The sequence below is a fragment of the Phyllostomus discolor genome, chromosome 4 (genome assembly GCF_004126475.2).
Source record: "Phyllostomus discolor isolate MPI-MPIP mPhyDis1 chromosome 4, mPhyDis1.pri.v3, whole genome shotgun sequence".
Taxonomy (NCBI): Eukaryota; Metazoa; Chordata; class Mammalia; order Chiroptera; family Phyllostomidae; genus Phyllostomus; species Phyllostomus discolor.
The window spans coordinates 96,282,448-96,303,596 of NC_040906.2; the positions used below are offsets into that span (position 1 = coordinate 96,282,448).

The window sequence follows — 21,149 nt, forward strand, 5'->3', positions numbered from 1 at the left end:
CTCGGGTTATAAATAATAAATAACTTTTATTTCTAAAGTGTTTCCATCATGACCTCACTGCTCTTAACATCAGCCTGGAAGTGAGGGAGACTGGTGTCAGCTGGGGTATTTATGGCATTTGTGGTTCAGACAAATTCAAATTCAGGTGAAATTAGACCTGGAAATTTGTTTCTTAATTTTCATCACAGAAACACATACCATTTTTTCCCACAGTCAACAATAATCACAGAGTAGAGATTCTGCCTAGACCGATATCCTGAACACCAGGAAGGATAAAATAGAAGGTGGTATGTACCTTTGCCATAAAGAAAAGATGGGGAGACTATAAAAGTTGATAACAAAAACCTCAAGTGATAAACCAGAAAAAATACATGCATAATAATATCACCTTAAAGGACAGGTACAGCCAGAAACTTCTGCCCATAATAGGGGAGAAACAAGCAGCAAACTTATGATATAGTGCAATAAATTACTGTTCTATGATGAAGGCTAGTCTTTGATTACTTCAAAGAAGTTTCTGTCAATTGATTATATTTTGAATATATTGGTTAATCTACTGCACAATATCAGGAAGAGATTAAAATCTGCTTGTGCAATTCAGACAGCATCATCCTTCAGCAGGGTGCTCATACTTGCAAAAAGGACTGGAGCTCTTAGTACAAATTAATGTAAACAGTATCTTCATCAATATAATTTCTTATTTTCCTATTACTATATAGAGTCACTGCCAATCTGTTTGGGAATAATAGCTATATTTGTAAAGTGTTTTCACTGCATGCCAGGTACTGGGTAGAATGCATTTCATGAATTATTTCATTAAACTATACAGTAACCCTATGAGACAGTACTTTTATCATTCCTATTACACACATGGGAAAATACAGGGTAGAGAGGTTTAAATACTAGGCCACATACACATAGCCAACAAGTTAGGACATCAGGATTTAAGAAGAAGCAGTCTGACTACAGAGCTCAGGATCTTAATCATGACACCAGGCCTTTGGAAACCAGTGTTCAGTTTCTGCCATTGTGCAAACCTCTGAACCATGCATTTCTTTCCATTAAAGTCTTTAAGAATCTTCCTGCTCTGAAAGCTCTATGACTCTAAAATATTCTTTTTAAAATTTTAACCACTAACTTTATTGATTTGGATATTTTGTGGATATTTTGAGTATGTTGGCTATTGCCCATGTTGTATAATGTTGATTGTTCTCTTTTTTCTTATTTTTTATTAAATTATTTTTGTATTATTCTATTACAGTTGTCCCAATTTTTCCCCCTTTTCTCTCCTCTGTCCATCCCACCTGCCCAGGCTCCCACAGTCAATTAATTGAGTGTCTTCCGTGCATCTATTATTGGAATTTGAAGTGGCACAATAAATGACTCTCCCACTTCTAAATGAATAAAATAAGATAACTGGGCTGATGGGAGGCTGAAATATCAGCTTTATTTTTGAAAAAGTTTATATTGGAGAATGAAGTTTCTATCCACAAAGGAGTGGGTTTCCTAACACTGGTCTCCACAAATAGGCAAGTTTGGTAACTAGCAGTCCTGGGTTGGTAGACAAGTGTCTTACATTGGAACCATCAGTGTGAAGGACAGAATAGAATGTGTGCTTCTCACAGTCAGCCTGACCCCAGAGGAAGGGTAAGGCCAGCAGGTGGTGGGCCTGCCAGTCTTCCCTGTTCCTCTCTGACACTTGTTAATTAAACAAGCCACCTCTCACTCTGCTGAGAAGTGAAGAGAGGGCTCAGAGTTGCCAGGAGTGTTATTCTAGAAAGCCATCTCCTCATGAAGAGAAATACCTGAAACAGGAAGAAGTGTCACCACCACCCAACATTTCTCATGACACACAGTGATGCAGATTTTACCTGAGCATATATGTAATTAGGGCCAAGGAAATGCAGGAAGCAACAATTTTAACAAATTACATTTATAAATGCTTTGTCACTTAGTTAAAATTAATTTTAATTATTTAATTTTTTTAAGTCAGAAAAAAGATGCAAGAAAATTCAGAGACTGCAGTGAGTTGGGCTGGGCAGGGAAACCTCTCCATGTGCAAAAAAAAAAAAAAAAAAATGGAGGGAGATGACTTAGCAGAGGTGAAAGACCAGAGTGCTTTTGTTCAGAAGCAAACAAATCAAACACAGCAGAGGGTCTGGCTAGTCCTGGGCTTTAGGCTAAAGTTGAAGGTGTGATTTTCCCCGTCCCTTTTCTGATGAGCAAATCTTGGGCACTAAGAAGATGGATGGAGGGCAGAGTTATGTATTATGCTCTTTTTGTGGAAATAAGGAGGCATTTTAATCAAGGGTCTCTTTGTAGAAGATTGGTGCACACTGCAAAGTCTATATTAAGTAATATTTGCTGGGGGGGAGCCAACCTTAAGGCAAAGGATGCAGCTGAAGTCATTCCTCTTTTTTTCAGAGGTACTAGCTAATCTTTTTTTAATGCCACCACTTACTGTATGCCTGGCAGAGCTACTTTCTAGATGAGACATAAAAATAGAGTGACCTTTGGTGAATACCAGAGACCTTCCAGACTTTTCTAGTGAGTTGTGGTGTAAACCTTGTTAATCTGGTCATATTCCAACTTGGACAATTACTTTCTCACAGCGCTCATTTCCCTCTATTACTTCAACTAGACACATGACTCTTCACTTGCCCTTCTAAAAAATTAATGTGATATATCAGTAATAGAGAGCCACTCTCTCCATCCAACCACCCACCAGGAGATGCAATTTGGCATTTGAGGGCACTCTCTGTTTCTTTACTGGGGTCCTAAAGATTCTTCAGTATCTCCAGGGCAAACTGGTTTTATTATGTGAAAGAGTAATTTTCAGTTGAGGTCTGATTTTATGACTCTATTATTAACTATATTGCTGTCCTTTACCATGATCGATGACTTTCAATGACCTCTGCTGGAACCTCTGAATGGGGCGGGGTGGGTGGGTAGGGGAGGAAATGGCTTATTTTTGAAGAAAAAAAAAAGCAAGCCAAGGGAAGGTCAGTGGGAAGCTGAGGGTTGCTACAAAATAATACACCATGTGGAAGGGAAAATAATTCAGCCCAGAGGTAAACAATGGCCACGAAGGACATTTAAAGACTAGATCAAAATGACAGAAGGAAAGAAAAACCATTTTATCAAAGAGATGGGAAATGCTCCATTTACAGAAAATTGGAAAAGGTGTGGGGTCAGGTCCCTCAGTGGGAAGAGAAGAAAGGACTGTGAAAAAAATCACAAACTTTGCTTATATAGAGAAAGGTGTTAGGGATGAGGAAAAGCATGTAATTGTAAGTTTTGGTGAAATTTTTACATGAACATGTAAAGGACACGTGTGTGATTTCTGTAAATTCCAAAGTTAGTGCCATCCCTTGAAATGCCATTTGAAATATTTTTTTTTATTGTTATTTTCCAGAGTGGCAGATGGCTCCACAAATGTAATATAAAATGTAGGTTGATCGCCTTAGGTAATGCATCAGATTTGGTTAGCATTGCTCAATTTCTCCAAAAGTAAAATGTATACTGTTTTATACTGACCTAGAAATGGGAATACAAGCCAGCTCATTGACATTGGCTTGTATAATTATCTTAACTAAATGGACCATGCTTATCTGTGTTGTGAGATTTCTTTTCTTCTTCCAGCATACTAATGTTAACTAAAATTTTATCTAGGAATGAGAATTGAACAGGCCTGGGCTGGGAACTTCTAAGTCTTTTCAATATAGTGTCAAGTTAATGTTTCTTTCTGATGAGAGCAAGAGCATCAAGCTTTTCTGCCTTTAATTTATAGCCACCATTATGAATAAAAATAATATATACCCTATTTTCCTGATTTAAAAGATCAATTAGCCACTTCTATTAATCTTTCCATCATTTCATATATTAAATATGATATCTATCTAACCAACCAAGCTGATCATGTCTGGCTTAGAGTCAGCATCTTTGTAACTTAAAGAACCCATGAACTTTGTCAGAGGAAAATCCAGCATGAAGGGACCACCTGTGTATTCTAGCCAGCATCTAGCTATGTTTTCACTTTGGAGTGATAGAGTTTTAGCTGCTCCTATAAGAGAAAAATAAAAATAATTTTGGGGGGGATCAGGTGAGTGTAAAAAATTTTATAATTTTTTTTCATGGATGTTCTCCTTCCAAAGGAACATCTCTAATAAGTCAATAGTGGACATCATAAAAGTATACCTGAAAGTGTAAAGTTTTTATTATAAAGAATGCTGCCAGTGCCCAAGCCAGAGAGAAACATTCTTTGTTACTAATTAACCTATAAATAATTAGGAAGCCTGGAGTCACTTCTAACAGAATTTGGTATACCAGTTAGGAACCACAGTGCCCTATGACTTCCAATCTGTTAGGCAATTTACCACAGACATGGAATCAAATGGAGCTGCAAGCTTGGTTCATCCAAGAACACACTGATATTTGTGGATGTAAGAATTTGTGCTATACTCATGTTTAAGGTATGTATCTCCTAATGCAATTCATGTTTCACTTGTAGGGCTAGTCTTCTTTGCTTTGGATAAAGTTATTTCCCAAGGATACTAAACATATTGAATCCTGAGAGTCACAACAACTCAGAATCGGCACCAATTTATGATCTTTGTGCTAAAGAAAACATTTTTGGTGGGAATTGTTCTAAATATTTGGAAACATTAAGTTTTATATGCTGTATTGCATTTTAGTTTGTAGTGGCAATTGTGAGATGCTCTTATTCCTTGTTACCTGGTAAGCACTGGGGGTTTAGAAGGGAAGGATGTTCTAGCTGGGAGACTGCAAATGGGAATCTACCTTCATTCTGGATTCCATCCCTTACTCTGCCACAATATGACAATGACAATCATTACTTCAACTCTGTACCCAGATTTTAATAAGTATGTAAATAGGGATTATGCTCCTCCTGCCACTTCATTCATTCCTTCCTTCATTCATTCAGCAGATATTTATTGAGGCCTACTATGTACTAGATAGTATTCTAGACACTGGAAATAAAATAGTATATGAGACAAAGTATTGCTCACTTAAATGGACATATTTAAGGTTCTTTAATACAATATCAATATAGAATAAAGCTTGGTATGTAAGAAGATAGATCCCTGAGAACCGAGTTAGCATAGTCTATCCATCTTATTTGGCTTGATAATAGCACCTAGCACATAAATATCCCATTAAACTGAAAGTTGTGGACATACCCATTTATCTCCATCATAGTTTTGAAATCCCTCCCTAAACTCGTTTAGCTTCTTTTGGTCTTTTTCAATTTTTAGTCTGTAACATTATTTGGGCAAGTGTTTTCATAGGTCAAATTATTACTATTTCTATACCCTTTTCTTAACCTTTCTGAGCCTAGTTATCTCCAAAATTCAACCTGCTGATGCTGGAATTTCTTCTTTTTTCTATAATCCATGTGTTGTTGATAGTAACCAAGTTTTATGACTTAGTCCTTTTTAAAAAAAAGTTATTCAGAGCTACTGGTTCTGTTTCTATAATAGCTTATTCACAGGGATATTTCTCTCTACGAATTCCTAGCTCAAATGGCCAAATCATCCATTTGACCCTGAACTTACATCCATTCTATTATGTAGGCTCTTTTCTGTTTTTTTATCAATGTCTTACTTCTCAATTAGATAACATACTTCTTGAGGCCAAGGACTAGATTTTATTGCTTTCTTTCTCTAATTCTGACACTATGTTTTGTGTCTCTTAAAGCTGATATCTACTACATATCAATAAATGTAGTCACTATTAGATCTATTTTCACTACATCATTTTCTCTGCTCTGGAGCTCATACACTTGATCAGGTTTTCTGTAATGTCTGCTTTTCCATGATAAAGAAACAGATCAAACAACATCATTTCAGGCTTTCATCTGCCTTGCAGTGGCATAGCTGTGCTCTAGCCCCTAGATATACTAACAGTGTACAGTCTCTGGGATGCCAGGTTAGCATCCAGAACTAGTGCAATCCCTTGGAATGATGGATGTCTGACTGTTGTTTACTTTGGCAGAAGAACTTTTCTCCCTCTATCAAGAGCAGAGATCTGTGGACTCATATCTCATGGCCATCCTGATTGGGCATTCTGCTCTGAGTCATGTGGGGCTTTCTGCTGCACTTCAGGTGGACTTGGCCAGCAGTTGGGCAAGGCAGCAGCTGCCATTGCTTCCTGGAAATCCAAGAGCAAGAGCCAAGACAGTAAGTTCCTCATGGGTATACTGGTATTGAAAAGAGCAGGCCCATGATAGATGGTACAGACTTCGGCTCTACTGTCTTTGTAAATGCTTCCTGTAGCCAGCAAGTGTTGACTCTCCTGGCTTGAGCCAGTCCCAGGCAATTTGCTCAAATTCAGATTTCTGTCTCCTTCAGATGGGGGAAGCATAGTAATATAAACGCTTATATGACATTAATGAAATTCTTAGGGGCAGCAATAAGACTGACTATTCAGTTGATAAACCCCCAAATAATACTAGGTGTATCAAATGAAGAAATTAAATTGTAGGGAGACCAAATGATAGGTGCCTTACTACAGAATTCCAGTACCAGGCAGCATGCAGGTGCTTTTCATTCTCTCTCTGCCATCTGTAATATGCTCAATCCGCAAAATGATTTTTGCATTATAAAAAGGTATTCTCTTCATGAACTGCCTAAGATGACTGAGTGTTATTTTATGAGGTCTGAGTCAGCCATCTGCTACAATAAAAATAAGCTTTATTTTTGTCTAACATGCACAGAACAATTTAATTTTTAAATTAATGTAAAAGTGAAAGGTACCTAGCTCCAAGTGAAGAATGTCTGCCCCACACAACTGTGTAAACACAACTCAATTGCTATGTGAGTTAAATATGGATCAACAAAATCAATAGTTAATTGTGTAACTCAGGGTCTTTCACTTCAGATCTAATTTGCAAAGAAGGTCTAGGGGATGTGTGCTTTTGATTTTCTTAAGATACTATTTAAAACCTTTCTGTTAGGCAAAATAGTTCGCAGAGTCTTTACATTATTTCCTAAGCTATTTGGCTTGTGAGTAGCCAAGGTCATATTGATTGCTCAGCCTCTCATTTTTATTTTAAAATTCATTATTTTTATCAGTCAAGCTCCCTCTTTCTGGGTATCTGGCTTGCACTAATGCCAAACAAACTTTATTGCAAAAATAACCCAACATAATAGGTGTCTCAGTACAAGATATGGATGCACTAGTTGTATAAACTGCCTTTTGGCTTAGTTCATGATACCGTTCATAGCAGCTAAGCAGTTACCCCCATACCTACCTCCCCCATCAGTAAAATATATTGCGCTGTGAAGACACATGATTTTGTGTGAAATGACAAGAACATGTGTGGTCAAGATGAATCTGTATGGATGAATATGCTATCTGCTCAGACATTCCAAAAGGAACCAGATGGAGGGCATACTGCTTGAATAGAAACCCCCAAATTCTCTCAAGCTCATTATCCAGAATGGATGATAAGGGAAGGAAAGCAGATAGGCCTTTTTTGCAAAGGGACTAGTACAATAAAAAGCAAGATGATTGGGAACAGATAGACTGCCTTGAACCTTACTATATTATAGTGGAGCTAAAAATGTAATGTTTGAACTTCTTTTCCGTTTAAAGTCAAGTCTTGCTCCCTCTTACATATTGTTAGAAGACTTCATCCATTTTGGGGACTGAGGGCAAAATAATTCTGAAATAATGGATCATTTTTTCTTTTGCCAGCTTGTCCAGAAATCTCATGATTATTTTGTCATTGCAGAAACAATGACCTCAAAGGAGGCCCATCAAATGCTGAAGATAAGTAATGAGAGGGACTCTTTCTCCTGCCTCAAGGAAAATGTTGCACAGGGGTAAAACGTCAATATGTTCACCCAAGATGGGCAGCAGCATACTCCAAGTGAAATGGAACTGCATGTGTTTATGTGTGACCAGCTGCCCCATTCAACAGGACACCCAGGGCAGCGTCTTGGAAGGACCTTGGGGAGACACCTAAGCCCTTCACCCAGTAATGTTGGAAATGAATGTTTTGCTGATGACAGGCAGAGCACATTTTAAATCTCTTGACTTGTGAGCAGCTAAAGGAAAGGAAGCTCTGGTTAATGTCATCTTTCAACAATTTAGAAGAATATAGTTCTGACTTACTAGGTTCAAGAGCTAAGATTAACCCCAATGAACTGCCCCTTCCTCTCCCATCTCCCTTCACCTTCACACCACACAGCAGATGCTCAGGGAGTGAAAACAACCTCCCTTTTATTCTCTGCATGGAAGCAAGGTCTTACAAACTAGGTAGAGAGATGCAGCTGAAATAGCAATTTTCTCATGATTATGATTCAAGCACATTGGGGTGCCCAGGAGTGCAGGGTCAGCTTTTCAGGGCAAAAGTCATCTGTCTATCTTTTTATGGCTCTTGTACTTAGTATCTGTAGACAGCTGAAGACACAGGCTTGAACTTCAGAAGTAGGTACAAGATCCTTCCCATTTCTACCCTTCAGACTCCTTCTTATCTTTGTTGAAACTCCTCCCTTTCCCCACAGATAGCTGACGTATGGCCTGGTTAGAACCAGGGAAGAGACTGACATAAACTCAAATACAATACATGAATGAATGGTATGAGTGGGTAGCGGGGGCTGTGTGAATTCAAGTGTACTCATTTCATTTAGAGGGGCAGCTACTACATATTTAACAAATACCTATGTAGCACTTGTTATTGCCCTAAAGTTTGGACAGAACTCTACAAGTGCCATTAGTTATGCTACTTATCCCTGGCTGGCGTAGCTCACTGGATTGAGCATGGGCTGCAAATCAAAGTGTCGCAGGTTCGATTCCTAGTCAGGGTACATGCCTGGGTTGCAGGCTGTGACCCCCAGCAACCACACATTGATGTTTCTCTCTCTCTTTTTCTCCCTCCCTTCCCTCTCTAAAAATAAATAAATAAATCTGTAAAAAAAGTTATGCCACTTAATACAGGAGGAAAAGAAGGCACAAGGAGCTAAGTATCTTGCCCAAAGTCCACAAGGCTGTGAGGAGTAGGCAGAACCAGATTCAAAGCCAGGAGTCTAGCTGCAGAGGTCCCGCTCTCAGCCACTGTCCCTTCTGCCTGAGTGCCAGCAGAGTTTTATCTCGTAAGGATGTGGGCCCAGTGTTGCTAGACTTCTGATTTTTCAAGGGAAATGGAAATCTGGAAACCTTACATGGAATCTCCCAATGTTTATTTTGAAAACAAATGTGTGGGTCAAACAAAACCCATCTGTATTAATTTGTGATTCTTCCATATTGTAGCCTATCAGAACCTAGTGATAGCGAAACAGCAGGCTGCCTGAGGTCCTGGCAAGATGACAATGATTCCACAAGCTACCCACCCTGGGGCAAGTGTATTTTAACCAGACATTAAACATCCCACAATGCTTCTAAAGTCCTTATCCCTTCTCCCAAAACAAAAACAAACAAATAAAAAACTCAAAACAAAACAAACAAGCAAAACTTCAAAACCCACTCTTCAAGCATTAGGAATTGCAGGTGACAGAACTTTCACTTTCTAATTCTGTATATTCATACCCAATACTTGGGCCACTGTCTGGTCTGCTATAACCTCAACAAAGTAGATAAATGGAAGATGCTTTTGATTGTATATAGATTTTTCCATCCTTTCCTTGGCTGGAATGGGTGGGGAAGGCCCTATTTCCATTTGACACATCATCAGAAAACCACACATGTCAGGATGTTTTTTTGGGTGGGAGTACAACTTACCAGAGTTGGTTTTAAATGGGAACTTGCTTCAATAAAAGCTTCCAAACTTACTCATATGTAAGATAAGAAATAATCAGAACCAGATTCACAATATAGATACTGTGAATTTCCATAGGCTTACAGTGCACTTATCTCTGACTAGCGTGCCATTGCCTTCTACAGGGTTTTATTTTTCACACATTGTATTTAGGTTGGTATCTAGGAACATGGCAGATCCAGTAGTTAGCATTATTTTCTGTGTTGAAATGAAAAGCCAGTGATGAAGTGGAAAGACAGTTCAAAGATGTAGGGTCCTCTTTGGAAAGGGGAAGGAGAATAGGGTATAAGGAAAGAAAAGTTCTCTTTGGCCAGGCAGGCACAGAATCACTGGGCTCAACTAGGCAGTATCTGGCCAATTTAAGAGCAATGGTAAAAGTGATCATCTCAAAAGTCATCAGGATACAAATGACCCAACACCTTAGAGATAAAATCGAAACTGCTCAGAGACACCCGGAAAACAAGTCAGTAACATGCAAATAGGGAGCAAGCACATTATTTGGCCAGGCCACGAAGGATGGCAACAGGCTGAATTTAAAGCCCAGACAAGCAGTTCCTGTCCTTATCTTCCTCTCTAGAATGTACACCCCCTGCCTTGAGGCTGGCCAATGTCCATTCATCTCTGCAGACTTAGGTGGAGAGAAATCTCCTATAATCCTTTTTGGATCAGAAGCCTTGACCACGGCCCCTTTTTTTCTCCCTTCTTCCCAGTGCAGACTGCTCGCACGGCACCAGCAAGCCTGTGCTCTAATATTAAGTTTTCTGTGGTTCAGCCTCCCATGTGGGTACTATGACTCTATCTTTGTGATACTTGTGCCCAGAACATGCCTGATACATAGAAAGTCCATAAAGGTTAGGGGAATGAAGGAAATATGCTAATTAAATTTTTTATTTACTGGACTTCTTTTTTTCAATACTTTTGCTTGTATTTCTCCTAACACTCTTTCCTGTTTTTGAAAGTGATTGAGTTCCAAGGACAAAATGCTGTACTGTCTGGTAGGGAGTATTTGTTTATTTCCTTAGGCATGGTTGATGGTCTATCACCCAGAAGACATGTAAGTTCCCTTTATTTAGAAAGTGGAGATAATAACTTCCCCCAGTAAGTAAACATAAAAATAGATTTAGATTTTTAAAATAATTTTATTAACATGTGACTTTAAAGGAATATTTCTATTGTCATAAACCAAGGTTAGAGTTTCAGATACACAAAATAAGTGGGGATCATATCATTTAGCAATGAGAAGATCAAACATATTAGTGAGGCTTCTTAAACATCCAAGTAGTTTTATGTGAAGGAAAAATAATCCTCATTGTGCACAAAATGAAGAGAAGGTTTGAGAATACTAGGATGAATTTAAAGAATACTGGATGTCCTTAAAGAATACAATAAATATTTGAGATGCCCGGAGTGACTGCATTCCCAGGTGCAGGCCAAAGTGGAACTCCAGGGTCACCTCTGTAGATGTTTGGCTTGGGCTGCATCCTCAGGTGCACAGAGGAGAAATGCAATGTGGCAGAAGCAGACTGATGTAACAGGTAGTAGTTTCTTACCCATCAGAGCCTGGTACCAGCTCTGGTAGTGAGTGTGGAAGGGGTGGGGGGAGGATAATTATCTTTTCTTCAACTTTGTGAAAATCCAGAGTTTCAGTTAGTTAAATGTGAGTGGGCTGGTGTTTCTCTTCTCTGGATTCAGTGCTTATGGTTTCTTTGTCATATGTGTCTAGAGTTCTCTTCAGTGACTGGAAAAAAATACTTTTCCTGAAATCAGTGTTAAAGAAGTTACTGAAAAACTGTCTCTTAAATATGCCTGTTGTGTGCTATCAAAGAATTATTTAAAACCATAATATTAATCCAAAGGCTGCTCCTAAAGTGACTACCAAACTTCATAAAGGAACCTCTGTAAGAAGATATTTAAGTCCAGGCCTGCTAAACATGGACATCTATACTCACACACTCACATACACATATAATCACACATACATTCTCATACACAACCCCACAAATACTCACACATATACATATACACGTACACACACAAGTCCCCACTCACAATCACACAGACACATACAACCCCCACACACATACACACACTCACATACTCACACACAACCTCCGCACACAATCACACATAAACACACAACTCCAAAAACACACAATCTCACACATACAACCTTGCACACACACACAAAATCACACATACATATACAACCCATACACACTCACACACATACTTCAATCACACACAACCCCCACACACTCACACATACACACATAAACACATTCCTCTACCTTCACAAATACATACTCACACACTACCTCCCCTGCCCTCCCACTCCTCCTGATGCTTTCAGGGACTGGTACAGAAATGTCATTTCAAGCAAGAAAAAAAAAAGTTGAATCACCCACCACAAAAATGTTTAGCTACATTTTGGTCCCTTGGCCAGAGTCAATAAAGATCTCTTGCTATGAGCCAGCTAGAAAAGAAATGTGGTGAAGGATGTTACACTTTATGGGGTCTGAATGTGATTAGTGGTTAGTGCTGGTGGCTTCAGTCAGTTGGGAAAAATAATCAGGATTTCTCTCCCGCAACTCTGAAGGACTACAAAACACCATTGGCTTCCATCCTATACAATGATGGGATAGTAACTGAAAATCTAATTAATCTGTGAATGAATTATGGCCTAAGAAATATATTGTTTTATAATCAATTTTTAGTGAGTCCCCAACAGAAGATAAGCTGAAGAAAAAACTGTAAAATTATAAGAGGTTGGTATATTCTGTTCACTATGACTGATGACTTTAAGGGGGATAATTTTACAATCCATTGAATTTTTGTCACTTCCAAAATCATGCCTCCCAATGTATGCTGTAAATTAATTTAAGAATTTACATATTTATTAAGAATTATATTGAAAACAGCAAGAAGTAAGCCCCATTTGAATAATAAAATAACTTGTTATTCCACTGGAGATAAAAACAAAAAAAGATTTTCATTTTGAGGTAATAATCACATAAATTTGCTATCTGAATTAGTTAAATCAAGAGTTTATATTCATCTGATGTATCCACAGAGCGTTAAAGATAATCTTCCCAATTGTCATTTTGGGGGAGATGGAACAAGTTTTACCATATGTAAGAGTCATGGGAGCACGAACAGGGAGGTGATGACCATGTTGGAAGCAGGACTACCAACCCCCATGCCCCAGGGAGGTATAGACTAGAGAACCTATGGCCAGGCTCTCTTGAGGGAAGGAGCACTTGACTTCATTTCAAAAACCTCTTTTCTCTTTCCAAAGAGATCCTTGACTTTACTAGGCAAAACCTATTTGAATTTTCCATCCAAATGGAAAGCTTGCCTGAGGTACAGAACATCCAGATGTCTGCATTAGCCTTGGCTGCAGAGGGGCTGGTCACCAGCAGGAGTTGACTCCGGAGCAGGCAGGGAAATAATTAGAAGGGCATGGGGTTGCAATTAGAGGGTAAAGCCATAGTACATCTGAGTGAACACAACATTCACTCCAGATTAACCTCACAATAGACCGTCAACTCAAAGAGCTGCCCCAAGAGAAGAACTGCCCAGATTCATCTACAAAGAGATGAAGGGGACAAAGGAACAGAGCTGGTGTGAGTTGCCATGTGTACTCACTAGTGTACACTAGTGTAATGGACAATCCACTGAGCCTAAAGAATACAAGGTCATGTTCTTTTCAAATTCCTGGGAGACAAGGGAGAAGAAGAATACCTGTTTTCCATAAACTTCAGCTTAATCATGGCTGTTTCTTTCTACAGGGATTCATAATAGACTTCTATAATTATCTTAAAAAAATAAAAACACCAGAGATCTGCTTTATGAAGCACTCCAGGTGAAGGCTTGCTCACTTGCCTCCTCAGTGCAGGGAGCATCGCTTCAGTGCAGATGTGGCTAGCACCTGGTGCTCATGTGGCAACTGCCTCTTCACATGCATGTAGCTGGCAGTGCTTACCAGTCTCCAGAAATCACCTCCTCTGAAATAGATATAGCCTTAGAATCTCTTTTAATACAGTAATTCAGGCCACCTCTGCTCATTGAATGCTTTCAGCATTTGAGACAAAGGTTATTTGGCATTCCTGCTTAGTACATGTATGTGTGTATTAACTGTATGAGGTCTGTCCAGAAAGTATCCAGCCAATGCTATGAACAATAGAGACATTTATTGAAGAAGATACAAGATACAAGAAACAGTGTACATAGGACAATGATTCCTTAGTTCCCTTCAAATTGGGCACTTTGAAACCTCACACAGTTCTCCCAATTGACATCAGTTGCCCCATTATATTATCCTGTGTCTCACTAACAGTCTGAGATCTCTTCCCTTTCAAAGGTGATTTTAGTTTCGGGAAAAGCCAGAAGTCTCAAGGCACCAAATCTGAGCTGTAGGTGGGCTGAGTCACCTGGGTGATTTGATGTTTCTCCAAAAAACTGCACGAGACATGATGCCTGAACGGATGCATTGTTGTGATGAAGCTGCTCATCACCAGTTGCCCATAGCTGCAGCTTTCTGAATCATCCAAATAGTTTCCATGGAGGAATGTTCAAGCTTAATGCAAAATGTGATGTAGATTCATTGCTCTACTCAATCATTTCAAATGCAACACCCACACAGTACACATGCTCACTTAACAGTGTCTGTGGTCCCCACTGACTAGTACAATGAAGTTGTCACTGGTCATACATGTACATTGCAGTACACTCTCCTTGGCTGCCAGGTTACCTTGATGTCTCACAAACCATTCTCAGTATTATTAACAATGGCTGGACTTTTTCTGGACATCCCTCGTATATTAAGTGTGTACATATATATCTGATGTTAATGGAATAGGTATATCTCTTAGTATATGTGGCTGATATATGTATATTGATATCTTATGCATGGAAACTTGAAGTTATCTTTGACTTCTCTGTCTTCTCATACTCCAAGTCCACCTGTCTTCTGCTAAATTGCCTGTCTGTCCTCAGACATATTCCTCTCTTCTTTTCTGCTTTGCTACAGAGCAAAGGGAAACTGTCATAGCGAACTACCTTTCTCAGACTTCCTCTTTCTCTGGCTTCTGGGGAGGTTCAGTCAATGGAAGGCAATGGAAGGAGCCTGAATAGCAAGAAGAGTGGGTGAAATAAAGCATCTCTTCCCTTCTCTGTGAGCTGTGGGATGCTGGCAGCTGCTGCTTCTCTTCCACAGTTCTGTCTCCTGCCAGGTAGGCCCTGCTTCCCATGGTTCTAGCATCCATTAGATGGCCCAGCTTCTGGGATTTAGTGTCACTTTCTGCTATTGTCCCTCTGTCCTAGGGAATGATTATTACTTCCTGCTAATCTCTGGATTGCCTGTCCCCTGTTTAGTTTCTCACCTATTACATTATCTGGGTAAGTGATTTCCTATTAAATTTCTTCTAACCTAGACACACCTAGAGTGGTTTCCATTCCATGCCAGATCTTTACCAATACAATTATCAAATTCTGTCTGCTGTACCTTTAAAACATACCCTGAATCCAGTCATTCTCCACCATTTGTTTTCTGTTACTGTGTTAGACCAAGATGCCATCATCTCTTACCTGGGTGACTGCAGTGTTTTCCTAAGTGGTCTTGGAACTTCCATTCTTACCCTTGACAGACTATTCTTCACATGGCAGCCACAGCATTCCTTAGAAACTGTAAATCATGTCACGTCACTCCCCTGATCAAAATCCTCCAATGATTTCACCTCATGGAGAATGAAACCTAAGGTTAATGCCACAGCCTCTAGGATCCTATGTAATTGGCTCCTGGATTGTCCTTCACCATAATTTTCTTCCTCTTTATGTCCCTGCTCCAGCCATAATCATCTGTGGACACTTCAACCATGCTCCTATTTCAGGGCCTTTGCACTTGCTATACTCTCTGCAAATATGTCCCTCCTTCAAAGAGGCACATTTCAGTATTTCACTTCATTAAAACCTCTTCCAAAGCCCCCTTTTCAGAGACCCCATGCAATCACTCTCTCTGAAGCAGTACCCTTGTTATTTCCCAGCCAGTTATCTTGCTTGATTTTTTAATAACCCATATTATTATCAATATATAATAAGTTAATTATATTTTGTTTATTATCTGTCTTCTCTACTAAACCATAAAATATATTAAGGCAGGACTGTACCTTTTTTTTAACTTGCTTTACGCTCAATGCCTAGAATGTTGCATATTAAGTAGTTTGAACTCTATACATAATCTTGAATCAGTGAGCTATCAGTTATGAACTTTTATCACATTGTGAAAGCAAGTGACAAGAACAAACATCTAAACACTTTTCAAGTCAACATAACTGTTCAAAATGGAAACCTGCAGCAAACCAGGTCATTTCTCAATAGTTTTGACACAAGCTGAGTCAATGAGTGGACTGTGATCTGGGAGAAAGTCCCATGATTTTATTCCTCCCCACTGCACATCTCTGCCATCCCTACTTCTCAGGCACTGTTCTCCAGTACTACAGTTAGTGCACTGCCAAGAGATGTGGAAATACTTTCAAACGTGCATGTGTTAAAGGGAACCAGATAGTACGTAAATAAAGTCCTTTGCCTTGCCTTTTTTTAGTTAAATAAGGTAGAAAAATATATCTGAGATGTCTAGGGTTATTGGCCCACCAAACACTCCCTCTGGCTAGGAACTGTAGCCAGGAATAACCTCTTGTCAAAGGGATAGGATATCAAAAAGTCCTAAGAACTCAGTAGGTCAAAGCTGATTTCCCCACTGAAGTCAAAAGTCTTATTAATTCTCCTACCCTATCACCTCCAGTTTTTTGGGTTTGGGTACTCTTGTGGGCTGAATTGTGTCCCCTGAAAAGATATGTTGAAGTCCTAGCCCTTGACACCTGTGAATGTGGCTTTTCTGGAAAAAGGTGTTTGCAGATATAATTAAGATATAAGCTAAGATGGGTCATACTGGAAAAGGGTGGGTCCTCAATCCAACATGACTGATGTCCTTATAAGAGGAGAAGAGGTAGAGAGACAGATATGCAGAGAGGAAGGAGATGTGAAGGGAGATCTCACGCACAGAGGAGTATGCCACGAGAGGGCACAGGCACACACAGAGCGAAGGCAGCCATGTGAAGACACAGAGGTTGGTGTGCAGCTGCGAGCCAAGGAATGCCAGGGACCAGGGATCATGTGTGGCCCTGCTGACACCCAGCTGTCAGACTCTAGCCTTCAGAATTCAAAGAACACATCTGTTTGTTTAAGTCCCCTGGTTTATGGTGCTCATTACTTTACGGCGACCCAAGGAGGCTAACAGGAGTACTCCCTAGGACACCCATCAGCAATAGGAGCCATTTTAAGACACTAGCATTTCAGGTTTTATAGATTGATATTTATGAGGTTTTTAAATAGATGGATGGAAAGAAGGAAACTTTTTTTCTGGCTGTTTTTCTTTTTTAAACTGAAAACTTGGATGCTGAAGATAAAAACTAAGTGCTACATGAAATTATGAAACTATGATTACATTAATTCTGTACAGTATTTAACAATGCTTCATTTGAAAAGGAAAAATAATCAGAAAGGAACTGAATTTATATTTGGAGTATTGGGGAACAAATATAATGCATCATTTCATGGGACATCTCTTCTGACGTACATTGATGTGCAGGCTGTGCCAATGAGTAGTTACACCGTTCCCCTTGTCGGCTCCCTCTGTGAGTGGTGTGGAAGTGTAAGCAACATTTCCTTGAAAATGTGTACTTGCCCAAAACTCTTCTAAAGTTTTAGTCCCAAGGTTTTTTCTTTTTAAAAATAAATTCAAATTCAATTCTCTGTTAAAATTTGAAAATGCTGGATTTAGGCCCAGGATTCTACTCCCAGCTAGAACTTCTCTCCACAACAGTGTGCCAGGGGAATACTTCTGGTGGGATGTGAATAACAATGGCTTAACTTCCTTTGCTTGCGTAGGGATGATAGCCAAGTAAGTGACTTACAGACTGTTAAACTCAAGCCAACCTGGGGGGCCATCTGGCATAATATACAGTATGAGCAGCTCCTTAAAAACCTTTTCCTAAAATCGAGTAAAATTGGCTGTTTACAGAATCCCTTTCATGTTATGAAAGATAGGCTGTTCCAAAAATTTGAGCAAAGGATGAGCTCAGGTGTCATCTCCCCATCTCTAGCATGGCCCTCAATAAAGCTGTGAACCCAGCTTTGCTTGTGATGAAAGAAGTCTCTTCTTGGAATGGAAAGGCCACTTCTTATTTTCTTGGTAAAGAGCAAAACACTTCAGAATGAACAGAAGCATCTCTGCCTTGGGAGGTCTGTCCAGAGTGACACGTGCCCATTTGGTGATTGGAAAACAGTCTAGAAGATGGAAATGCCAGAGCCTCCTTATGAGACAAGTGAGCTTTTGATCCTGAATATTCCTTGTATTTTTTGCTTGACTCCTGGTGATGACTCCCACCTTGTGACCTTATTTAAGCCCTAAATAAATGACAACTCATGACAAATTTTCAGTGGAAGTGCCTTGTTCAAGAGGAAATGTGCCAATCTTAAGACCACGTTGGTTTCTTACTGTGATCTTTGGTGCATTAGGTAGGAATGAATTTTTTTTTAAAAAGGAAGCCATAGAGATTTGGAGCCTTATATTGAAAAATCGTGTCTGTATTTGAAATGGACTATGAAGATACTCTATCCCTGTTGCCCCCAGCTCTGCTACCATCAGGAAAATCTACATTTCCTGCTTTTCATTTTTTTAACCTTTTACCTACCACATAGTTTTACATCTTTCCTGTTGGTTAGTTGTTTTTCATTGCTTTTAACTCTAAACATCTTTAAAAGCATCTCATTTCAGGGACTTATATCCTTCTTCTTAACTTTGTTAAATTTCTTTTTCTGTCGAAGATTACATGTATTTCAAAATAGCACCTACACCAATAGTTAACTTTCTTGTGAATATTTTGACCTCACTCAACCCAAAGCTTATAAATCCTGGTTTGTCTGAAAATCCAGCATCCAGTGCAATTAGTTTGCAGCAAATATGATGGTGCATACATGTATTTTAATGTAGCAAATATCTACTTACATAGACATTGTCCAAGCAAATCAAATGCATTGGCTTTGTGTGTATGTATGGGGCCATTGCAACCTCACAGAAGGGCAGATTTCACAGCTTCTACTTTTCAGTTAGTGAGTATAGATTTCCCTACTCATTATTTGATCCATTCTATAGACTAGACACTCTTGTGACTAGAAGCTCACACTTACAAAAGGCTTGCTAGTACTGGGATGTTCCAATTTTTGTGAGCAGTTAATGCTATTATCCTTATTGAAAACTAATTGGCTCATATGGAAATAGTGATCATACTACCACTTATTATGTAGTTCCTGTGTTCAAGGCACTGTGATAGAGGCTGCATATACATCATCTCCTTTAAGTTCCCACAACTTAATGGAGATAGATTATTTTATGCCTGTTATAAAGGTGAGAAAACTGAGGTTCAGTAAAGTTAAGGAGTTTCTGTAGGGGCAAAAAGGGCTTTCTGATTCCAGAGCTTATAGTATGTTTACTGGGATCATTAGCAGAAAGTTTATCCACATTCACTGGCCATGAATGGAAATGGATTTTAGAAGCTCTCAGAATTAAAGGAGATAAAATGAAAACTAAAGGGAAATTCTCCTGGATTCACAACTTGCCACTATTCCACTCTTTGCAACAATTGCATTAACCATTGTAAGTGAGGACATACCAGAGTAGTTGAAAAAAGGCAAGATGAGATAGAACCCAGGGTGGATGATGGTCTCATGTCCCCATCCTTCTAAAAACGGTCTCTTAAAGAGCAGGCACCCTGGAGGAGTTGGTCTTTGGGGTTGTCTGTCACAGATGTGCTCTGAGGATGCATGCAGGTCAGTTTAGACTGAGCACTGTGACAAGTGCCACTTGAATGTACAGCACACTTTGGGTATTCTATGCATTTAAATTGCAGAGTTGTAATTTACAAACTGCCGAAATCCTCTGTGTCATTCTTTGTCATTAGGGGTGCTGAACCCTCTGAGAGGATGCCATTTAGATTACATTCTTGTTCCGAAAACTTGTACGTTTCTCAAGAAATGAAAGCAAGGCTGGGAACACTAACAAAAGTAGAAAAAAATTGCATCACTGTTTTCTGTTGAGCCTTTGTGACCTTTCTAGAGGCTTCCATGGGTCAGCTTGCAATAGCATCTTTTTTCCCATATCCTGAAAGAAGCTAAGTGTATATACAATGACATTTCTCATTTTGATATAGTGGATCTATTCTTCAGACTGTAGAAAACTGGGAAATGACTTGTTATTTTAATATAAGTTGAAACCCTTTGGGAAAGTAAAAGAATTCAAGAATAAAGAAAAATGGCTGTTTCCAAGTTAACAGGAGAAAGGAAGGGTCTTTTTGGTTTTCAAATTAATTGTTAGAGAAAACATTTTCTTCCTCATCAAACTTTCACTTTTCCTCCTTTAAAACAGACTAATTGTAGCTGTGTAGGTTTAGTTTTCTGCATGCTTGTTAAAATGAGAAAAATATGAACAGTGACTTCAAATGTTCATGAGTAAACTGTCACTTTGTGCCTTTCGTTAGCCTGTATTTTAAACCCAGCGTTGCAGGAGCTTGTTTCTCCCCTCCTGAGACTTTTACTGGTAAGAATATGCTAATGGGCTCTGCAGACCGTGTCTTCGAGAACCAGCAGTACAATTCCACAGGATGAAACCGCTTCCAACCTTAACTCAGTTGCATGGTAGTGTTTGGTCAATCAATCTGATGAGGTTTTAGAGTTCATACATTTTAGGATCTTATCATACACAGACATATGCTCAACTTTTCCTTCTAAAAAACCCAAATTTGCTTTGTCTTTTTAATTTATCTTTAAAAAAATTAAAATAATCTAATATAAAAATTAAACAACCTGCTTTAGTCTTGAAAATAACAGTTCAAAGCCCAGAAGGCAGACATACATACATGGCAGAGCTGGGTATGAATAGGGACTGTGTGACAAGCCATTAAACTTTTTAAGGTTCACTTTTATTATGTTTCAGATGGGCTATACTATGGAGTAGCTGGAAAGCAATACCTCTCAATGTGAATCCCTAGACAAGCAGCATCAGCCACACCTGAGAACAACTAGAAATGCAAATTTTCAGACCCCACTCCAGACTCACGAACCAGAAACTCTGGGGAAGGGGCCCCAAAATCTGTATGTTAACAAGCGTCTATGTGATTTTGACATGCACTCAGGTTTGGCAACCACAGCTATAAAGATTAGCCATAATATTACAAAGGACTTGGCCTGCTACCTTTCAGAAGTTTAAGAAATAACAGCTATTCTTTTTGTGTTAGTGTACTCATTGTACAGAAGA

General features: G+C 39.1%; 1 protein-coding gene across 4 annotated transcripts in view; it reads right to left on the minus strand.

Annotated features, from left to right (window-relative positions):
• The window catches only part of NCKAP5 (NCK associated protein 5), a 1,018,052-nt gene that overhangs the window by 6,494 nt on the left and 990,409 nt on the right, over nucleotides 1-21,149 (minus strand). The gene's annotated exons all lie outside the window — the stretch shown is intronic.